General features: G+C 37.1%; 1 protein-coding gene and 1 long non-coding RNA gene across 5 annotated transcripts in view; both read left to right on the top strand.

Annotated features, from left to right (window-relative positions):
* The window catches only part of FBXL7 (F-box and leucine rich repeat protein 7), a 374,313-nt gene that overhangs the window by 229,546 nt on the left and 126,244 nt on the right, over window positions 1-18,523 (top strand). The gene's annotated exons all lie outside the window — the stretch shown is intronic.
* LOC308059855 lies at window positions 1,778-17,891 on the top strand. Its single transcript, XR_013926462.1, has 3 exons — window positions 1,778-3,228; window positions 3,542-3,580; window positions 7,286-17,891. It is a non-coding gene; the product is annotated as an uncharacterized lncRNA (long non-coding RNA).

Genomic DNA, 18,523 nt, shown 5'->3' with positions numbered 1-18,523 from the left:
CACAACCCCCCATCCTTCACCAAAAATAAAACAAAACAAAACTCCCACCTCTCACACCTCCCCAAACAACCAAAAAGTACCATCCCCTGCCCCACGAACCAGCAAACAACCCCAAAACCTGTAGCTGAGTGTTACAGCCGGTGGCGAGTTTTATGCATTTAAGAGCTCTCAATAGGACTTCTGCTATTCTGGATATAGAAGTGTAGATGTTCACTCGTTTCCTTTAATTATAGAAATATCAGTTACTCAAGTAGCTGAAACTGGATTTATGTCTAATTTTACATGAATGATCTTAGTTGGATAAGCTTTTCTAAGAGAAGTTGGCCTCTATAGCTGGAGTCCTTCATGCATTTGCTGTAATCTTCTAATGATTTCTTAAGAAAACTTTCAAGTTACTTTCAAAACCACTGGAATTTGAATACTACTACTACATCAATTTATTTTACAAATTGTAAGTGTTACACTTAATTACAAATGTGTAATTAATATCTAATTGAGGAAAGTAGGAGTAGAGAGTTACTGAGCCATACCATTCATTCTTACTTTTGCACTTAAAATAATTTTAAGAGGCTACAGTGAATAACGGAACAAGCAGCTACTTTTGAAACTTTTTTCGGACCTCTGGAAAGACAGATTGAGCTGAATCAATATGTGAAATCTCCCAGAGCTGCTGGTTTACACCCTTATTTTCTGTGTCAAAGAATGAGCTCTATATGAGAAAATGTTTATCGCTGCTTTACGTGGGAATATATTAAGTGACATTTCTTGAACACAGAAGAACTGATTTGGGTTGTGTGCCTTTCATTTCACCTTGCAAGCGAGGGAACAAAATACACATTATAGGATGTTTTCAGAGAGGATGTCATTCTGTTAATTTCTCTTGGCTTCATAATCACATTCTTTCAAAAGGCTTTTGGATCCCCCAAGTAATTCTTAATTTATTCAATGAATTTAAAAGAAGGAACCCTTGTGTTGTGCACAATGGAGGACACTGACAGATTTGGAAAGATGGAATGGGTCCTGTGCTACTGAATACTCTTGGTATTTAAAATGGTTCCTGATGGAGAATCAACTTAGGCTGAGATTCAGGTGAGTGCAATCCTGATCCTAGTTCAGGAGATAAAAATCTCAGGGAACCAGTTTGCAAATAGGTAACCTTTCTGTGTATTATGGTTCACATAATAAGGTAGGTAACTGTGTTTACAGTGTTCCGTTGAAGCTTTTGAGTGGTTTGTGTATCCTCTCAGGATATTGAGCTAAGTGTTGTGACAAAAGACTGTTGCTGAAAAGAGATGCTGTTTTCCACTCAGTTTTTCTTGATGATCCTTTTGGCAGAAAGAGCTCTTCTGATCCATTCCTGCATCTGATACCTGTTAAGAAATGTTTTCTCGCTTCCGTTCTTCAATATTTTTCCTTTCATTTCCTCTTTAACATTAGAAGCTTACTAGCCTAATATCAGAAATGAAAACACACGTATGTTCTTTCTAGATGCATGCAAGCATATGCGTAATTCCTAATTCTTTTGATGGCAGTTCTCTTCCTGTTTATCTCTGTCCTCATGTCTTTGCAGCATCTCTTACTGGGAATATGGACTCTTGGTTCTACCGTTGAAGCAGTTCTACTGTCTAAGCAGACTTTCTGTGCACAAAACCATGTCTGAATTTGGTATGAATGCCTGAATTTGCCCCTGCTTACTTGGAACTGGGCTGAGGTTCAGTTGGCTTTGAGTGAACTGTAGCTGTTTTGAGTCGGTAGTGAAACTGGAGACCAGGTAAGATTCCTAGGGTTTTGTGTTGCTTTTCTAGCAGTGGATTTCTCTAGAAAAGTGAAATGCTGTATTACTGAATGTGCCAAAACAGAATCATTTGAAGCCAAAAAATAGGGGAAGGATAAAGGGGGGGTGGGAGGCGTGACAGTTAATAAATCCGAAACTATAAACACTTTGGCAGAATAAACAGAACTCACTATTTAAATTCCTTTAACCAACATATCTGAATGCATATGTAAATATAATCACCTCAAGCAGTATGTGAAGGTACTAAGTAGTATAGTGGTTGTTCTTAGGCCCTATTTTTTGTGTTTAACCACATCTTGTTATGCTTTTGCTATCTAATAGGCAGTGTTCCTGCAAAGCTGTTCTGCTAATTATAACAGCACTATTGCAATCAGCATTTAAATCAGAGTTCAAATACGAGGCAAAAGGAATTGGGACATTGGCAAGGTTAAAGCTGCAAATTGAAACCTTACGTTATTCTGGCTAATTTGTACTGAAATGCTATAGCCAAATGTTTAAAACTTGCCCAAACAATACTGGGAACAAATTGGAAAGGTACATAAAACTTCAGTCTTACTTGATCTGCTGCCTGAAATGTGAGACCTACCAGAGTAAATGCACTTATAGTACAGTTAAAGAGAAATGATCCCAATTTAAAAACCTGGCATTAGCTTTTCAAAAGTAAGGTCTGATGCTTGGTAGGAGTGATTACGGTTTATTCAATTACCTGTAAATCTGATTATAAGGAATCCAAGATCCCAAATGTAATTCCTTCTGTAAAATGCTGTACTTAAGTAGTTAATACTGTTATCACAGGGAGGTTCTGACACTGAACTGCTCTTTGTCTCTTACTGCCTATGCTACCTATTTGAAGTAGTTTCCTTCTCTGAAAAGTGAAGTCATCCTGAAGCATCTGATGATTGCCTCTTTCTTGAATACTGGACTGTTTCCTAAGACTGCTTGAAGAATATACTCAACCTGATAATGCATATTTAAATATGTCGGGCTTATCCATTTTGCAGAATTTATGAACTGACACTAGCAAGTTCCTCCAGATTAATTCTAGTACTTGACCAAAATAATGAAAAAATAGAACAGCAAGTTTTTACCTTTAACTTGACAATCCCTGCTAAGATGCTCTAGTTTAAATTTATTGAGCAAATTATCCCGCCTTATTTTCCTGTACCTTATCTTTTTATGTCAGCTTGTCAAATGACTATAATTTTTAAGACTGATACTGCTAACGGTGCCAAAACTAGCAGCATGCTTGAGAAATATCCACTTAGAGTTGCTGAATCCTTCTGTTCTTCTCTTATGGCTGTACCATAGTGCCCGCTACTGTGTTTCTCTCAACTTACTGAAGTTTGGCATCTCCTTGTTTCTGCCAGCGTTCCTCAGATTTGCCATGAGAAGTATGTACTGAGATTGGCTGACAAAAATGGCAGTTTATAATGGTAATTCTTATTTTGTTAATTCTGACTGCTGGATCATCATTGGTTTAAGCAGTTACAGTAGACTAGGCTGGAAGTATAAGCGGACATTATGAGCATGAGTATAATCTGAGGATGAACCATCCACATATTCCTCTAGCCTTAATCAGCCACATTTGAACATAAAGTTGTGGTCCATTGTGATATTTCCCTTCATATTTAAGGCTAGTTTTCATCTTGAACTGTGACGATGGACTGGGAGTTTGTATTTCTTGAATCTCAAAGTATAATTGCTGTTTTAATGGTTTAAATAAAATATATTTTTTTTCTGATACAGGAATACCAGTGCCCATAGCAGCCTATTAGCTATGCTGAGGTAGATTTCTACTTGCCTGCTCTGGCCTCTTGTGTGTACATAGGGTTGTGAGAAGATGGGCAGGATTTCTTTAAAGATGCATTGTAAATACTTGTTTGTAAGATTTGGTAGTCAATTTAGATCAGTTTGATTAGCTAGTTTGAGCTACCCTCCAACAAAGTGAAGTATGGAGAGTTCTCACAGGCGTGTAGCCTACCTCTGATGTGTTTATGATACCTTACAGATATGAATGCACGAGTGAGAGGAAGCTTGGTGGCTTTACTGGATGACTAAATTGTCATGCTACTTGCAGTGACTTGGATATATCATAAATCTCAATTGTAAATTATGAGTCAAATAGTGAAATTTCATTTTGTACCAGTACCTAATTTAATCTACGGTACTTCTGTTTTTCCCTAATGCGAAGTCCATTTTCATCTTGTGTATCCAAGAATGAAATTTTACAGTACTATCAGGTATTCATTGTTTGTAGGTAGTCTTTTGCTTGTTCATTACATGTAAATAGTGCTAAGTGGGAATCTCTGAAAGACAAATGTTATTGTTGAGAGATCTCAAGGATGTAAGGTAGTAGGAGCAAATTCTTATTTCTAGCTGTGAAGTTTGTGATATGCTTAATCTGAAGATATTTATATGTTCATGTAGACATATGTCGACATAGATTATTATTTTTTTTTAAACACCCCCATCACATTCCCCTGGCAAGATAAGCATGTGTAAACATTAGCTTGAAGTCTGCTTTCTGAAATCATCATATGCACTTTGAACCTTTTGCCTTTCTTTTGCTTTTGAAACAAGATTTTAGTAACTTTTTGTAATCTGAGGCAAAATTTGTAATCCAACCTGATTTGTAACTCTGAGTATACTTTCTCTTTGCTGTTTCAGTAGAGTTAAATTTCTCAAATTTCTTTTAGTGCCCTTGTAACTCAGATTCAAGTGTACCACACGTTTTCTGTCCAGCCTTCCTTTTGTATTTGGAAGGCTTTTGCAATGTTAATCACACAAAATTGATCAAGAAGCTGATGTGTCTGGTTTTAATGGGAGATTAGTCTGGATCTGGCTAAAAATCACAATATTCTGAATCTGCTTTGGCTACTTGGTGCTGTTACTCTGACAGAGTACTGTGTTCAGTTTTGGACCCCTCATTTCAAGAGGGATGTAGAGGTGTGAGAGTGTGTCCAGAGAGGAACAATGAAGCTGGTGAAGGGTCTGGAGAACAAGTCTTGTGAGGAGCAGCTGAGGCAACTGGGGTTGTTTAGTCTGGAGGAGACTTGAGGGGAGGCATCTTATTGCTCCCTACAACTACCTGAAAGGAGGCTGTAGGCAAGTGGGCGTCGGTCTCTTCTCCCAGATAACAAGTGATAGGACAAGAGGAAATGGCTTCAAGTTACGGCAGGGATGTTTAGATTAGATATTAGGAAAAATTTCTTCACTGAAAGGGTGGTCAGGCATTGGAAGAGGCTGTCCAGGGAGGTGGTGGAATTGCTATCCCTGGAGGTGTTTAAAAAAATGTGTAAATGCGGTGCTTAGGGACGTGGTTTGGTGATGGACTTGGCAGTGCTGGGTTAATGGTTGGACTTGATATCTCAAAGGTCTTTTCCAACCTAAATGATTCTATGATTCTGTGATCACTTCTGTCAGTGTCTATAAAAGACAAGCTCCCATAGCATTTAATGAAATGTGAATATTTTGCTGGACTATGCTAAGTATGTCACCCACAATGAAATTGTATCCAAATAGAAATAACAGCGCTACTACTCAGTCATTGGGATCAGATTTTACCAATCATATTAAATAGTTCTTTGGGATGAAGGAGAATCAGTCTCTTTGGCTTGATGTGTTAACACTTTCAAATACTTTTAATTTTGTAAATTATTTTTATCTAGAATATGCCTTTGTACGTGGCCAAAAAATAAATTAACCCAAACCACACAGGAAATACTCACCCCCACCTAGTATTTCCTGTGTGGTTTTGTGATGGTACCAGTCTTTTCAAACATATTGTTCATAAAGAGAAGACTGGAAGGCTTCAAAAGCAAACATGAGATTTTGTCACAAGAATCTGTCATGATTATCCATAGATATCCATTTTGAATTAGACAGCAGGCAAATGTTGATGCGAACTGAAAAAACTAGGCTTAGAACTTTTGTCATGTCCTGATCTCTGTTATTGGTTATTCTAGTTCTGATTTTGGCAGATGCCTAAAGGGAAAGCCCAAAGATATCCTCTTGAATTTGGTGATAAGTTAATGACCTAATTATTACTGTAACATTATTATCCTTAATTCATGCTTTGATTTAGAACTTTTAAGTGTTTCTATACTGCTTAAATTTTGCACCTGCTAACACTGAAAAAAATTGGAACATATAATATTAGTGCAACTCCTTATATCCCTAGGAGAAAGATCTTTTCTCATGTATCTTGCAAATAAGATGAGCATAGAAGGACAATATGCCATAAACTTGTTACTTTTTGACATTTGTGCATTCTAAATTGGAGCAACCATGTTTAAATATGTAATATTCTGCACTATTTGGGACAGATTAATAATGAAGCCATAACTAAACAGTAACTAAAATATTGGCCTGACTAAGCAGGGGGAAAAGGAATGTAGTTGGCAACGGCAAGCAGTAAAACTACATGAAAGAAACTGAAAAATAGATCATATTACCTGCAATGTCAGAAAAATGAGAATGTGGTGAAAAGTATGAGTGACCAACCTTCGTATCCTACTGTCTATTGCTCAATATGATATGCTTATAAACTTAGCAGGCTCAGATACTGCTGAAAGGATAAAGTGTTTTGTTTGGGCCCCTTCATAGAAGTTGTGTCTTTTTGTCTGAATGATTAGCTAGTTCAGGCCAGAGAAACAAGCATTTTGTAGTAGGTGATTTAGTTAACAGCAAACGTAATCACGGTGAATCTCTGGAATTTGGTGGCTGCTGGGAAAACTGATGTATCAATGCTGCTTTGGTAACTAAATAGGCTTCCTTAATCCGAAAGATAATTTATAAACTGTCTTTGAAACCTATTGATATTTATCTTGGGATTTGACTATGGTTCTAAAAATAGTTCACATATAAATTCCAAAATGTGCTTATTGTCCTGCAATTAAATTATGTTTTAATCTTGTCAAAATCCAAGGGTGTCACTTACTAATCTCAAGTCCTAATAGAGGCCACATTTCTTCAAAGCTCTGAAAACATTCAGTGAATATTTGAGGGGTTTGTGGAATGTCAAAGATATATCCCATCAAGAAGTTTCTTAAAAACTGAAGTATTTGACTGTTTGAGCTGTTCTTGAAAGAACTAATTTGTACTGGAATAGAGGTCTTGCAGATATAAAAATGCACCAGTCTTCTTAAGAAGTTGTCACTGGACTGAAATAACTCATCAAAAAGTTATTCCTTTGTTAGAGGGATGTGGAAAAATATCCCTAGAGCTGGTAGGAAACCATTACACAAAACCTCTACAAAAAGAAAATAGCTGAAACTTGAGTGAAAATCTAAGGCGTGTTTGCTAGCTTCTTTGAACCCTAGGACCAAGGTCATCTTTGAAACGGACTGTTGCTAATGATACTGGTGTCCATTTATGTCCTGACATGTGTCTCTATAGCAAGAAAAATGTGTGTATTTTAGGTGCTAAGGTGCTATTTGTGTGTTGGAGTTTTTAATTTATTTGTGTCTGTATTCATTTGCTTGTGTCCAGGAAACTAAATTCAAGATCTGGATGAGCTTCAACTCTTCCCATCTGTGCATGTATTGGAATTTTCAAGAAACTTGGCATGGGAGGATGCTCAACTGAAAACATTTCACCAGTCCTCACCTCTTTAAACATTTTTATTGCAGTAGTTTGCGCTCTGCCTCTGTACTCATTAGAAAAGCTAGAAAGGTTTTGTTGCCTTAGTTGCTTCTTGAAAATTAAACAACAATTCTGTCCTGACTTTGAGTATGGTTTTAATACTAATGTGGTTCAAATATCAACTGAAAGTATGTATTTGTTTTTCCTTGAATAGTAGTCTTTTCAATTCTGGCCTAGTTTTTTGGTCACCTTGTCATGGTCTGCAAATGACATGCTCAGCTCAGAATTAGATCTTCCACTGAGTGCTGAAGTTTTTAGGCTCCTGTGCTTTTATTGACATACCAGCTTAACTTCCTCATTTGTACATTATGTCTGTGTTAATTTGATTCAAATGAAGGACACTCCTGCCCCAGATTTCTCAGGGAATCCTACACAGAACTCTGTAAGTGTAACATGACACTTTTGCTCACATAGTCAGATCTATTTAGGATGATTCACGTTAATGCGGATGTACAGATTAGCTGAAGCTTTTGAAGCTTCAGGTATCTTGGTCAGAGACATTCCCATTTAACATCTGGAAGTAGTAGAAAAATCAACATTTTCTCTTTTTTTCCCCAAGGGAAGAATTGTAGGCTGTCAGAACAAGGACAGGGAAAGCCATCTGTTTAACTGTTGCACAGTCTTGTAAACGCTGTTGTCTTTACGCATCCAGCCTATGATAGACTTCAGATACAAGTATTCAAATCACAAATCACTTAATAGCAAAGGTTTAAAAGGAAAAAAAGAAGTTTATATATAGGTGTTGAAATGCATGGTCTTATTCTCAGTGTTTGAACATTGCGTGTTGTATCTTTGGCCTGGGTGAAATACTGCGTAGGAAACTTAAACGCTGAATTGTAATAATTTTTTATTGCTCCCCCCCTGTTTTTTAAAAAGTGAACTTTTGACTATGAAGTTGAATGTGTTAACTCCTGTTCTTTTGTGTCTAATTTTTGAACTTGAACGGAACGGTCATACTTAGCTCTTGTATTCAGTTTGTGATTGACCAATCTGAACGGACTAGGATTATTTTTGCCACAAGTGATTTTGGTTCCATATTGTGGCAGTACCAAACTTCATTTTTCATTTTGGGGAGGGAAGGGACTATTCAAATTAAGGGTACTGAATTTAGACTGGGAAAAGGAAGAAGTGATGACAAACGATAGCAAAGGTAGTAAACCTTAAGTTGAAAATAAAGCTTCTGTGTTGTATAATACTGAAAAGGTAGCTGTAGTTTCAAGTTTTGTATGTAGGGGTGACACACTGCTAAGCAGTGATAACAGACATTAAGGCAGATGTAGGCCATTGCATTCCAGCACTTGTGTCTCTCTCCAGAAAGCTTCTGGTGGAAGCTACAACATAATCTAGATAAACTAATATAGAGATCTAATAAAAGGAACCTTGCCAATTGTGGGTGGAAGGAAATCTGGAAATGCTAGAAGACTAGTACACTATTAAAAATAGTAATGGCTTGTGATGCCAGATAATTTAGACTCTACTCACTGAAGAATCCTTATGTGCAGGTGAATCCTTGAAATGCACTCTGCATCAGGATTGTTGAATTGTTTTGCTCCAGACAGTAATGTCTATCTTCATGCACTGGTTGGAGTTTATGACTGTAAGTAAGTACCACTGAACTTAGCTGAGCAAATGCATTTCAACTATGAAAAGCAGCGTGTATAAGCAAAAAAATAAAGTCCTTATGTTTACTTGGAATGTAGTAGAAACTGCTTTCTGTTGTGCATAGAACTGGTTCAATGTTATAATCAATGAATAGACTACAATATACATAAAAGCATGTGTAACACATCATTCTAACTTCTTCATAAAGGATAACTGATGGATAAAAGTTAAGACTGAAATTTGTGATGCTTAACTAAAGTTTATGTTGGAAATGGTGCAGTTTAGAGTTTAATTCCCACTTCTCTTGTTGAAAAATCTTATAGAAAATACTTTATTTTTTTTAATGTAGCGTGATGCTCAAACATGCAAGTCAGACCAGCAAAATCCTTTTATTTCTGTTTGCTTTCCTGTGGCAACAATGCCTCTTTGCATGGCTCTGGTTTTACCATTGTTCTGGCAAGCTTTGGAAGATACCGGTCACCAATATACTAGAAACCTGTTGGATGATGGAAAAGCCATGGGTTTAAGGACTTGTATGCCTGCAGCCACCTCCTCAGTCATGATCAAAGCTTGTTTTGCTGGGCACTGTGTTCCCTTGGTCACGTGGATGATATCAGACCCCATCCCTCTTATGTTCAGCTCTTGAAGTGTCTTGCTGTTCCTTATTCCTACACCAGTCCTTCACTTTCTAAATGTGCGATGAAGCTGTCCTCACTGCCAGCTTGTTGTTTTCCTGAATATGCTGGCCAGGCTGAAATGATATACATCATATTGCAGGCTGCTTGCTGCCAAATTTTAGTCACATATATATTGCTCAAGCTGCAAACCTCCAAAGCAAACACAGAGAGGAAATCAAAATTAAATTAATCCTCTCCGAGGATGTATAAAGTATGGCTGCACTGAGGTTTACAAGTTGAGGGTGAGAGGTACCATTGGTTGCGTGGGAGCTGGAAGCCACTGGTATGCACAACTCCTTGCTGTTGCATTGCTTGTCTGGGCTGGATATGCTTAGCGTGAAGACCTTAGGGTTTTTTAATGATAACTAGCAAATGACTCTGCAAAACCATGGCTAACTATGGAGCCATAGGGCATTCTTGGCAGTTCGCATTCACTGGATTAAAGGCAAATGACTCGCCGCTTTCTCTGGAGGCCTCAGAGCTGTTCATTTGGTTCATGTAATGTAGTCAAAGCATCTTAGCTGAGACAGAACAAAGCTCTGGAGTCTTCACTTTTGGACATGGTATGAATGTTAGGTTGGAGACCTACTTTCTGTCATTCTTGGTTGAGAGGACTGGTTTAAGGACAGTGCTTAGTTCTGTTGTGCTGCTGCTTTCCCAAAGGCTGGTTTGGTGCTGGCCAGCAGGATAAATGTGCCTCTTGAAGGCTTTGATGCCAGATCTCTCTCAGCTGGCATAAGGAGTGGAGCCATGAAGTAGTAGCTGATGATGTTCTTAAAACACCTAATGGCTATACCTAGTCCATTTTCATGTGGAAAATGCGCATGAAAGGAGTACTGCCTGCAGGAGCTGAAAATTAATTGGAATTACATGGCAAAACTTCACGTAATTGCAAAGTAGATTTGAACGCTTTTTCATCCAGAAAAATATTTTTTGTTTTTCTGGAGTTATAAGATTTGGATTTTTATAATCTCACCTTAAATGAAATGATATCTCATATTGTATAGCTACTCAGAAAAAAATGCCTTAACAGGCAGTGGCAGTCATAAAGTAATTAATCTACTCACACAAGCAGAAATATAGACTTGATTGCTTCTTCATGACTTCTTCACCAAATATTGTGCACTGGAAGAAGGAAATAAAAATCGTGCCTGTTTTTTTCTATAAGTTTAAAAGAGCTTCAGGATTGTAAACCTAATGTAGACTGACATCAGTGATCACCGTGATGTACCTGCTGCTTGCTCTGAAGTTTATTTAATTATTAGGAGCATTTAAACTGTTGTCTTGGATAATTTAAATGTCTGGTTAAATTGTTTTGAGAAGTAAAGTTGTAATAGAGTAGCTTAATCTTGAGTTGCTTATTTTCAAAGTTTGTCCCCCGGAACACACCTGAAATAGATGAGTTCAGGGGCTGAAAACGTGCCCTGTTTATCCTGCCAATACAGAGGAAAGCATCTGCTTGCGGTCTTGCAATATTATCTGTTACTGAGACTTTGCTACTACTCCCTGTTGTTCAAGATGAGACTTGCAGAGAATAGTACAGCTTTCCCAGAAGAGCTCCTGTAGTGGGAAATTACCAGTGTGTTGTCCTGCTGCAAATTATCTGTCCCATCTTTTGTAAGCTTAATCTTTGTACAAGTTCTGTATGATTAATATCTACTGACTGGAAAACAATTTTCCATGGCTTCCCTGCTAAATATGTCAGTTTAGGTTACTGGTGAAACTTGGATGTCATTAATCAAGCATATAGTATAGGCCTAGGAGGGAGAGCGTAAGAATTATTGTCTGTACTTGGTGACTGTACAAGGACTGACTGCTTGCCAAAAGAGTTAACAGAGGTGAAGTAACGTACTGTGCATGTCGACTTGTTGATCTGCCGACCTCAAAATTTTTCCATGGAGTAGAGCACCCACTTGTGAACTTTAAACTTGCTGACAATAGGCCTGGGATTTTTGGTATCATTGATAGTAAAAATTCTGAACCCTCAGACAAAAACTTCTGATCTCATGAGATCTCTGCTGAAAAAGGAGTTATTCTGGGGAGAATCAAGGAACCTGCATGTCTTAAAACCTATCCTTTGAAACTGTCATTTATCACCAGTCCGTTTCCTCACCCACAAATGAAGCGGGCAGCTATCTGGCATTGAAGGCAAACTTCAACAAGATCTGAAAAGGTAGGGGTTTTTTTGTGTGGGTTTTTTGTTTGTTTGGGGTGTGTGTGGTGTTTTTTTTTTTTTTTTTTTTTTTTTTTTTTAATGGTGAATGTTAAGTTATAATCTTAATGACTTGTTTAACTATACTTTGCTTTGTCCTGTATGTAATAAACTTGTTTCTAATTTGAATAAACAGGTATTAAGTATCTGTTGGTTTGATACTCAATGACTTGGAATAGAGTTAAGGTTCTGACTTACATTGAACTACATATCAAAAACCTGGAGCACAAGGCTGACTTAGAGCATGTGTCCTACTTGAAAGTTAGCTGTGTAGCACAGCAGAAAATACAGTAAAAAGGGATGGCATGTATCTTGCAGTAGTATTTAAAAATATTCAACAGATTTGGCAAAGGTGCTTTGGGAATTGCATGATCATAAGAATACAGTTTCTTCCTTAAAGGTTTGTAAACTATACCGTTAAAATTATTGCAAGATGTCTTCATTAGTGGAGAAAAGTTTTAGGATTAAAAATGTCATGCCAGTGGACAATGCTTTCTCATTTCTTCTGTATTCTTGCTTTTGTCATGTTGTAGATACGAGTGTCTGCCAAACTAGACTGGTTTGTAGAAGTCAAATGCAGGCCCTAGTAAAAAAGGAATCTTGTAATTTTAGTTAGTTTATTTTTCATATTCTGTTAACTTAATTAAAAATGATCATAACTTGGTTGCAGTTTACTGAAATGTCTAAGAATAAAATGGAAGCTGAATTTCATCAAAGCTAAATTCTAAAACAGAATAAGGATTTTCTTCTGATTTTTTTCCAAGTTCAATGAATGAGAGTGGTTAGCTAATTAGTATTTGATTTTTTTTCTTTTTTCTCTAAGCCGTTACGAGAGTTCTTCTGCAATCAGAAAGCTCTTCTTATATAGATACCTGAGTGTGCATATTTGGTAATTGTTTCCTGGTACTATCTAAAGAAAGCATTGATATAGTAAAAAAGAAGCTTCCCTTGAAATATGGTGTAAAATGAAGCATAGCTTTTTAATCACTGTAAATTTTGCCTGAAACTAATTAATTTTATATTCCCCTTAGCTGTTGTATACTGTATATATTGTATATATGTATTTATAGCACACATATATATTTATATCCATTTTGTTAATATGCAAATAAAAATGCATCTGACTGGAAGCTCCTCAGTCTTACAAGAAATGCTAGCAACTATGTGTGTTAGACAATTGTAGTAAAGCCCTTAAACTATGGAAAACAAGCATATTTCCCTTTTCTACCTTAACTGAGAATTATTCAAAGATATTATTTTTGTATGATGACTTTTTCCACAAAAATAGGTTTTCATGTTTTAGCTAACATTGTCATTGAAACTAACTTTCAAGTAGCATGGCTTGAAAAGTAGTCTTTTGAGTCTTCAGATTTCAAATATGTTTTTTTTTCACCTGTCTACTTTCTACTTTTTTCCTGCATACATAAGAGTGAGAAATTTGTTAACAAAAAGTGTCGAGTTGCATTATTTTCTCCTCTTTTTCTCCCTCTTATTTTAGAGGCCAACTTAATGCTCCGTCTAGGTAGACTTGATAAATGGAATTGTTCCAAGTCTTGTGTGTGAAAACAAGGCAAGGATAGACTAGAGTTGAAAATCTGCCAAAACAAACTTGAGCGAAATAGCTTAGTTTGTCCGGTGCTGCACTTTCTAAGGCCACGGGGATTTTTAAAGGTATTTCCGTTCTCAGATATATGTGGTCCATTGGGTGTCACAAGAGGCAAGCGCCTTTGTAATGAATGAAGTCGGTGTCCTGCAGCACTTAGGTGGGATTTCAGTCATCTTGGTAAGGAAGAAGGGACTGAGCTAGGCCCAGCTGTACTGTTTGACACCATAGAAGCTTGTGGTATTTAAAGTAAAAACTGCTATTATGTATATAGGTGGCGACAACTACTACAGGGTCTTAAGAAAGCAAGCTAATGTAAATGAAGTTCTTTGAGTTCTTTCATGTTGGCATTTCAAATGCCTGCCTTCAGCTTGCAAGGCACTGAAGTAGAATATACAAGCTTCTCTAGATTAAATTTGAAGTACTGCACGTTTTAAGCTGTGTGTTTACGTTTTAAGAAGCATCTTCGTAGCTGATTTGAGGGTTTATGAGTGCATTTCATTAGAAGTGTAATGAGTAGGTTCAAGGGAAAACAAGGATGAACAGAAAACCTGGAGATAATAAGGGAAATCACTGGAAGATCTAGGATCTAGGATAAGTGTGTGAAGGGAAGAGGAAATAAGTGTGTCTTTAACACAGGAAAAATTACTGCAAAAGAGAAGGGATTGAAATCTTGTCCATGTTTGCTATGGATGAGAGAATTGGACTTTAATATTAGATCAAACTTTCCTATATGCATTGAACTAAACTGTGGCAAGTTCTGATGTCTCTGCTGCGATGTAAAGGAAAGAAAGATTGGCCTAAATATTTGCAGGACTTATACTAACAACTAACACTGCTGTGAAATAGAAGAACTAAAGATGAAAGGGACTGTTGCTGACCTCTCTCAGACTCTACCCGTTATCTGCTGTCACGTTGGACTTTTTCATAAATGTCCATTTTCCTTATGGTGCTAGTTTAACCTTAAATTGGAATGGATTGTCATTTATGAATTAAGAGTGTATTCACACTGTGGGCAGATTCTGCCTGCCTATGTGAAAGAAAACATCCTTCCAGCTTTACTACAAAATTCTAGATTTTCTCTTTAGATAATACTAGCCTAAAGAAAACAAGGATTTGAATTGCCTTACAACTGGAAAAGCATCACTGACAATGTAACAGCCAAGGTAGTTTTCTTGGAAATGGGTGAGAGCTTTTGAAAAGGGTGTCCAGGAAGCTTTTGGTACTTTTGATCTACCTGTTTGGCTGTTGGATCAACTTTTCTAAGCATTAAAACTATAGTAAAATCTAGCAGAAGGGCACTTGGGGAAAAATTTTATTTGGCCTCTCTCTTCATAGAAACACGTGAGATAAAACAGAACTTAGACATTCTCCTGTGCATGGGAAGGAGTGAAGTATACAAAAATGTGTTTAGGGAGTTCATTGAAAGTGCGATGCATAGTAAATGAATAAATTATTTTGCTAGAACATATACATATACATAAAAGGGATCACTGTTTGCTACAGATGTGAAGGTCAGGAGGTACCTTGTTACAGTCTCCAGTTAATAAAATGTGCTTAGTTGTTGTATCAAAGCTTGTAGGCACTACTAAAACAGAGTATGTCTCAGTGCATGAACCTAAATGAAAAGTTTGATAGAGTTAAAATTTTCTTCTAAATTCTAGGCATTGAATGTCATAATTTCTTTATCTCTTACGTAAAATCCTTCCGTAATCCTTGGGATGAGAGGATAATCAATGTAGGAAGGGACAACAGGAGGTTGCCTGTAGTTTCCAGTACAATTCTTTTGGCACCTTTTTTTTTTTTTTTGGTGATGATTGCTATCTTTTAGATTTTTCTCAAAATATCTCAGCTTTCTTAGTGAACTAAGACTGTATGCTCACAGTATTTTCCAGATGTGGAATCTCCCTCCTACTCCCTTCTCCAGCTCTGATATAACATGTATATGTGCAGGTTCACGCTGATGCTACATGCGAGTGGCAGTGAGCGTGATTACCAGGAAGAGCTGAACATTTTCCTTCCTGAAAATGATATCAGTCAGCACTTCAGAGTATGAATAGTAAATATGGAAGATCCTGAAGGTAAACAGAACAAGCTTTGAGGAGAAAAAGAGATAACAAAAATCATGTGGCGATGTCCTTTCACTTTTCATTCTAGAGAAATGTTTAACAATTTTAGTAAGAATATTGCTTGAAAAAGTATATCTCTGTTGTCTAATTTTGAAACTGTTAAGCCTGCTAGACACCAAGAAGAGGTCTGATAAGAAAAAGTAACATAATAAATGAAATTAAACTTTATTTTCTTATGGAAAACACTAAGTGGTTTTGAAATTTTATGCTATGAAATTATATGGTGCTGTTCAAAAAACCCATTTTTAAGTATGGGGTGATCTTATAGCAAGGTAAAATATAATTCAATTTAGCAAATAATTTTGGACCTTTTAAGAGGAACAGGTAAGTTTCTTACAGTTCAAAGTAGTGCTCTTTAATGTGTGTGTTGAAGCTGTTCAACCATTAAGATAACTTACATGCAAGAATGACAGAAGTTAAATTATATCACTTCTTTGTATGTTTCTGTGGTATATGCTGTTGTCTGTTGATCTTTAACTTTTTCAGCCTTTTTCATAGCATGAGATTAACTTTCTGTGAAGGTTAATTGGGGAAAAAAAATTGTAATGATATTGTTTACTAGAGGTTTATTGCTTATTTCCCTAGCTGTGGAGTATGGAGTCCCTGGTTTGAATTAGTGTAGTATTTGTCAAAAGCATGTATCCTTGGGGTGCCCGATTCAAATGATGTTGATTTACAAAACCTGGAACGTTCAATTTAGCTGTGTTTAATGAGACTTCTTGTAGCTTAGCCTTTAAAACCTTAGGTGTCGGCATGAAAATGACCTAGGATTATTTGCAGAGGTACTAAAACTGATCAAGAAACTGCTTCCTGATTCTCCAGTGTCATCCCTCTACCGCTTGCACAGGTGCTGCAGTTTGGGCTGAGAAAGTGGAGAAAGAAATTAAGCTAGGGTGAGCAACTTGTGAAGGCAAAAAAAACCCCAAAACAACTAACCAAAAAACCAAACCACCACGGGCACACACACACCCCCCAACCCAAAATCCCACCCTCCCCGTGTTCATACCCCAAACCTCAAAATCCTAGAAATTTGAGACAGACAGTAGATGAGGAAGTGTCCTTTACAGCCATCTGTGAAAAGTAAGCTTAACAGGTATATGAAGTGGGGAAGGAAGATAAGAATAAAAGTCTGAACAGTAAGAGTCCTTGCCTGGTCAGGAAGAGTGGGACAGGGTAGGAAACCTTCAAAGTAGATGGCTACTTAGTGTCTTCTGTTTGTAAAGACCAATGGGTTTCATTCCAGTTTGCTGCACTCTACCATGGTGTATGACAACTGCTATTTTTTAATTCTCTTCTTGCTTGAATAGCAGAAACTTGTATAGTGGATCAGAAGGTGATCAACAGTTGGGACAAGCAGGTTTCAATGCCTGACTGTAATGTAGAATTTTATTTTAGGCTGGATTTTTTACAATAAACTGAGAAGCGGTATGCGACTGAAGTTCGAACAGTAGTGACAGCTTTGATGTCAAGTACTTTAAAATAGGAAATTCTGTAAAACTTTAACTTACCTTTGTCATGCATATGAATTCTAAAAATCTGCATTCAGAGCTTTTCTGCCTGAATTGATAACACCAGACCATGCTTGTTCAAGGAGCTCCTTGGTTGGGTTTTTCCTGTGGTCACTCTGTGGCACCAGTATTTCAGGTATAGTTCCCACAACATATTTTGCATAGAGTGGTATTTGCTTATCTTTCTGATGTATCAAGAAACTTTGTGGTGGGTTGAATGTAAAGCACTCAGTTGCCTAAGAGTTCTTGGGGGGGGGGGGGGGCAGTGGTGACCTGTCTAACAACAAAGTCATTTTGGCATTGTCAGTGTCCTACATTTTAACCTTATGTTTTACATTACATGCAAGAATATGTGAAAGCACATTTTATGTGTGCAAAACTGTAGCCCGTAACTTTAGGGACATGTTAGGGGTTATCTAGACTCCTGGTATTGGAATATTGAGCATCACAACAGCAAGCAACTCCTGTTGTGGATTTTTCTGTGAATATACTAGCCTGTTAATAATATCATCACACAGTTCTTGGGCAGCGTGCCTCGTGTATGTTGTGTGGACTTTACTCTTGAATGAAAAGTGAAAAACCTGTATTTTGTTTTGTTACTACTGTATAGTATAATCCCACACAGTAGAAAAGGAGAAAAACTAATAGGGCTCTGCTGTTTATTTTCCAGCTCTCGAGTGCCTGACTTCACAGCATTACTAGTATTTTTAAATACAGAAAAGGTGTATGACTCCACTATTTCTCAGTCCAGTTGTGCAGGCAACTGAATGGAATAGTTAAACCCAAACTTCTGGCATCTGAATTCAGCTCCTCCCAGCTTTGCTTCAGATTAACTCGTGTTGCCTGTTTTCTGCAACTCTTCCCAGTTTTCACACACCTATAGGCTTAGATTTTTGAACTAATTCTTAGAATACTTAATAAAAGAATAAATATATATTATGTTTTTTTTAAACGCCACAGTTTAATATTTTTTTCGCTATCTGAACCTCTGTAAATCACGTGTGTTCCAATGACCATCAGATATTGGTGTATGTGAATGCATTCTTACGCTATTGTGAACACTCAGGAAACAAAATGTATCTGTAAGCTTCACAGCCATCTTCCAGTTAGCTATGATTTCTATAAACCTAGGATCTCATTTGCTGTGACCTCTCTAGGTAAGAGAAAGGGAATGGGTTTGTAGTTTGCCTTACTACTGAACTCAGGCCAAATAGTAACTAATGAACATAGCAGATGTTTCTACTTTTGAAGGCTTTTTTTGGAAAGAACTTTATTAACCAGTTTATCCTTCCTCCCAGGAGATAACAGGACAGCAGTGTAGCTGAGATCTGGCAATTCATTACATAAGAGAAGA

Source organism: Falco punctatus, assembly GCF_963210335.1.
Source record: "Falco punctatus genome assembly, chromosome: 3".
Lineage (NCBI taxonomy): Eukaryota > Metazoa > Chordata > Aves > Falconiformes > Falconidae > Falco > Falco punctatus.
This window is presented reverse-complemented; position numbering and strand designations above follow the sequence as displayed.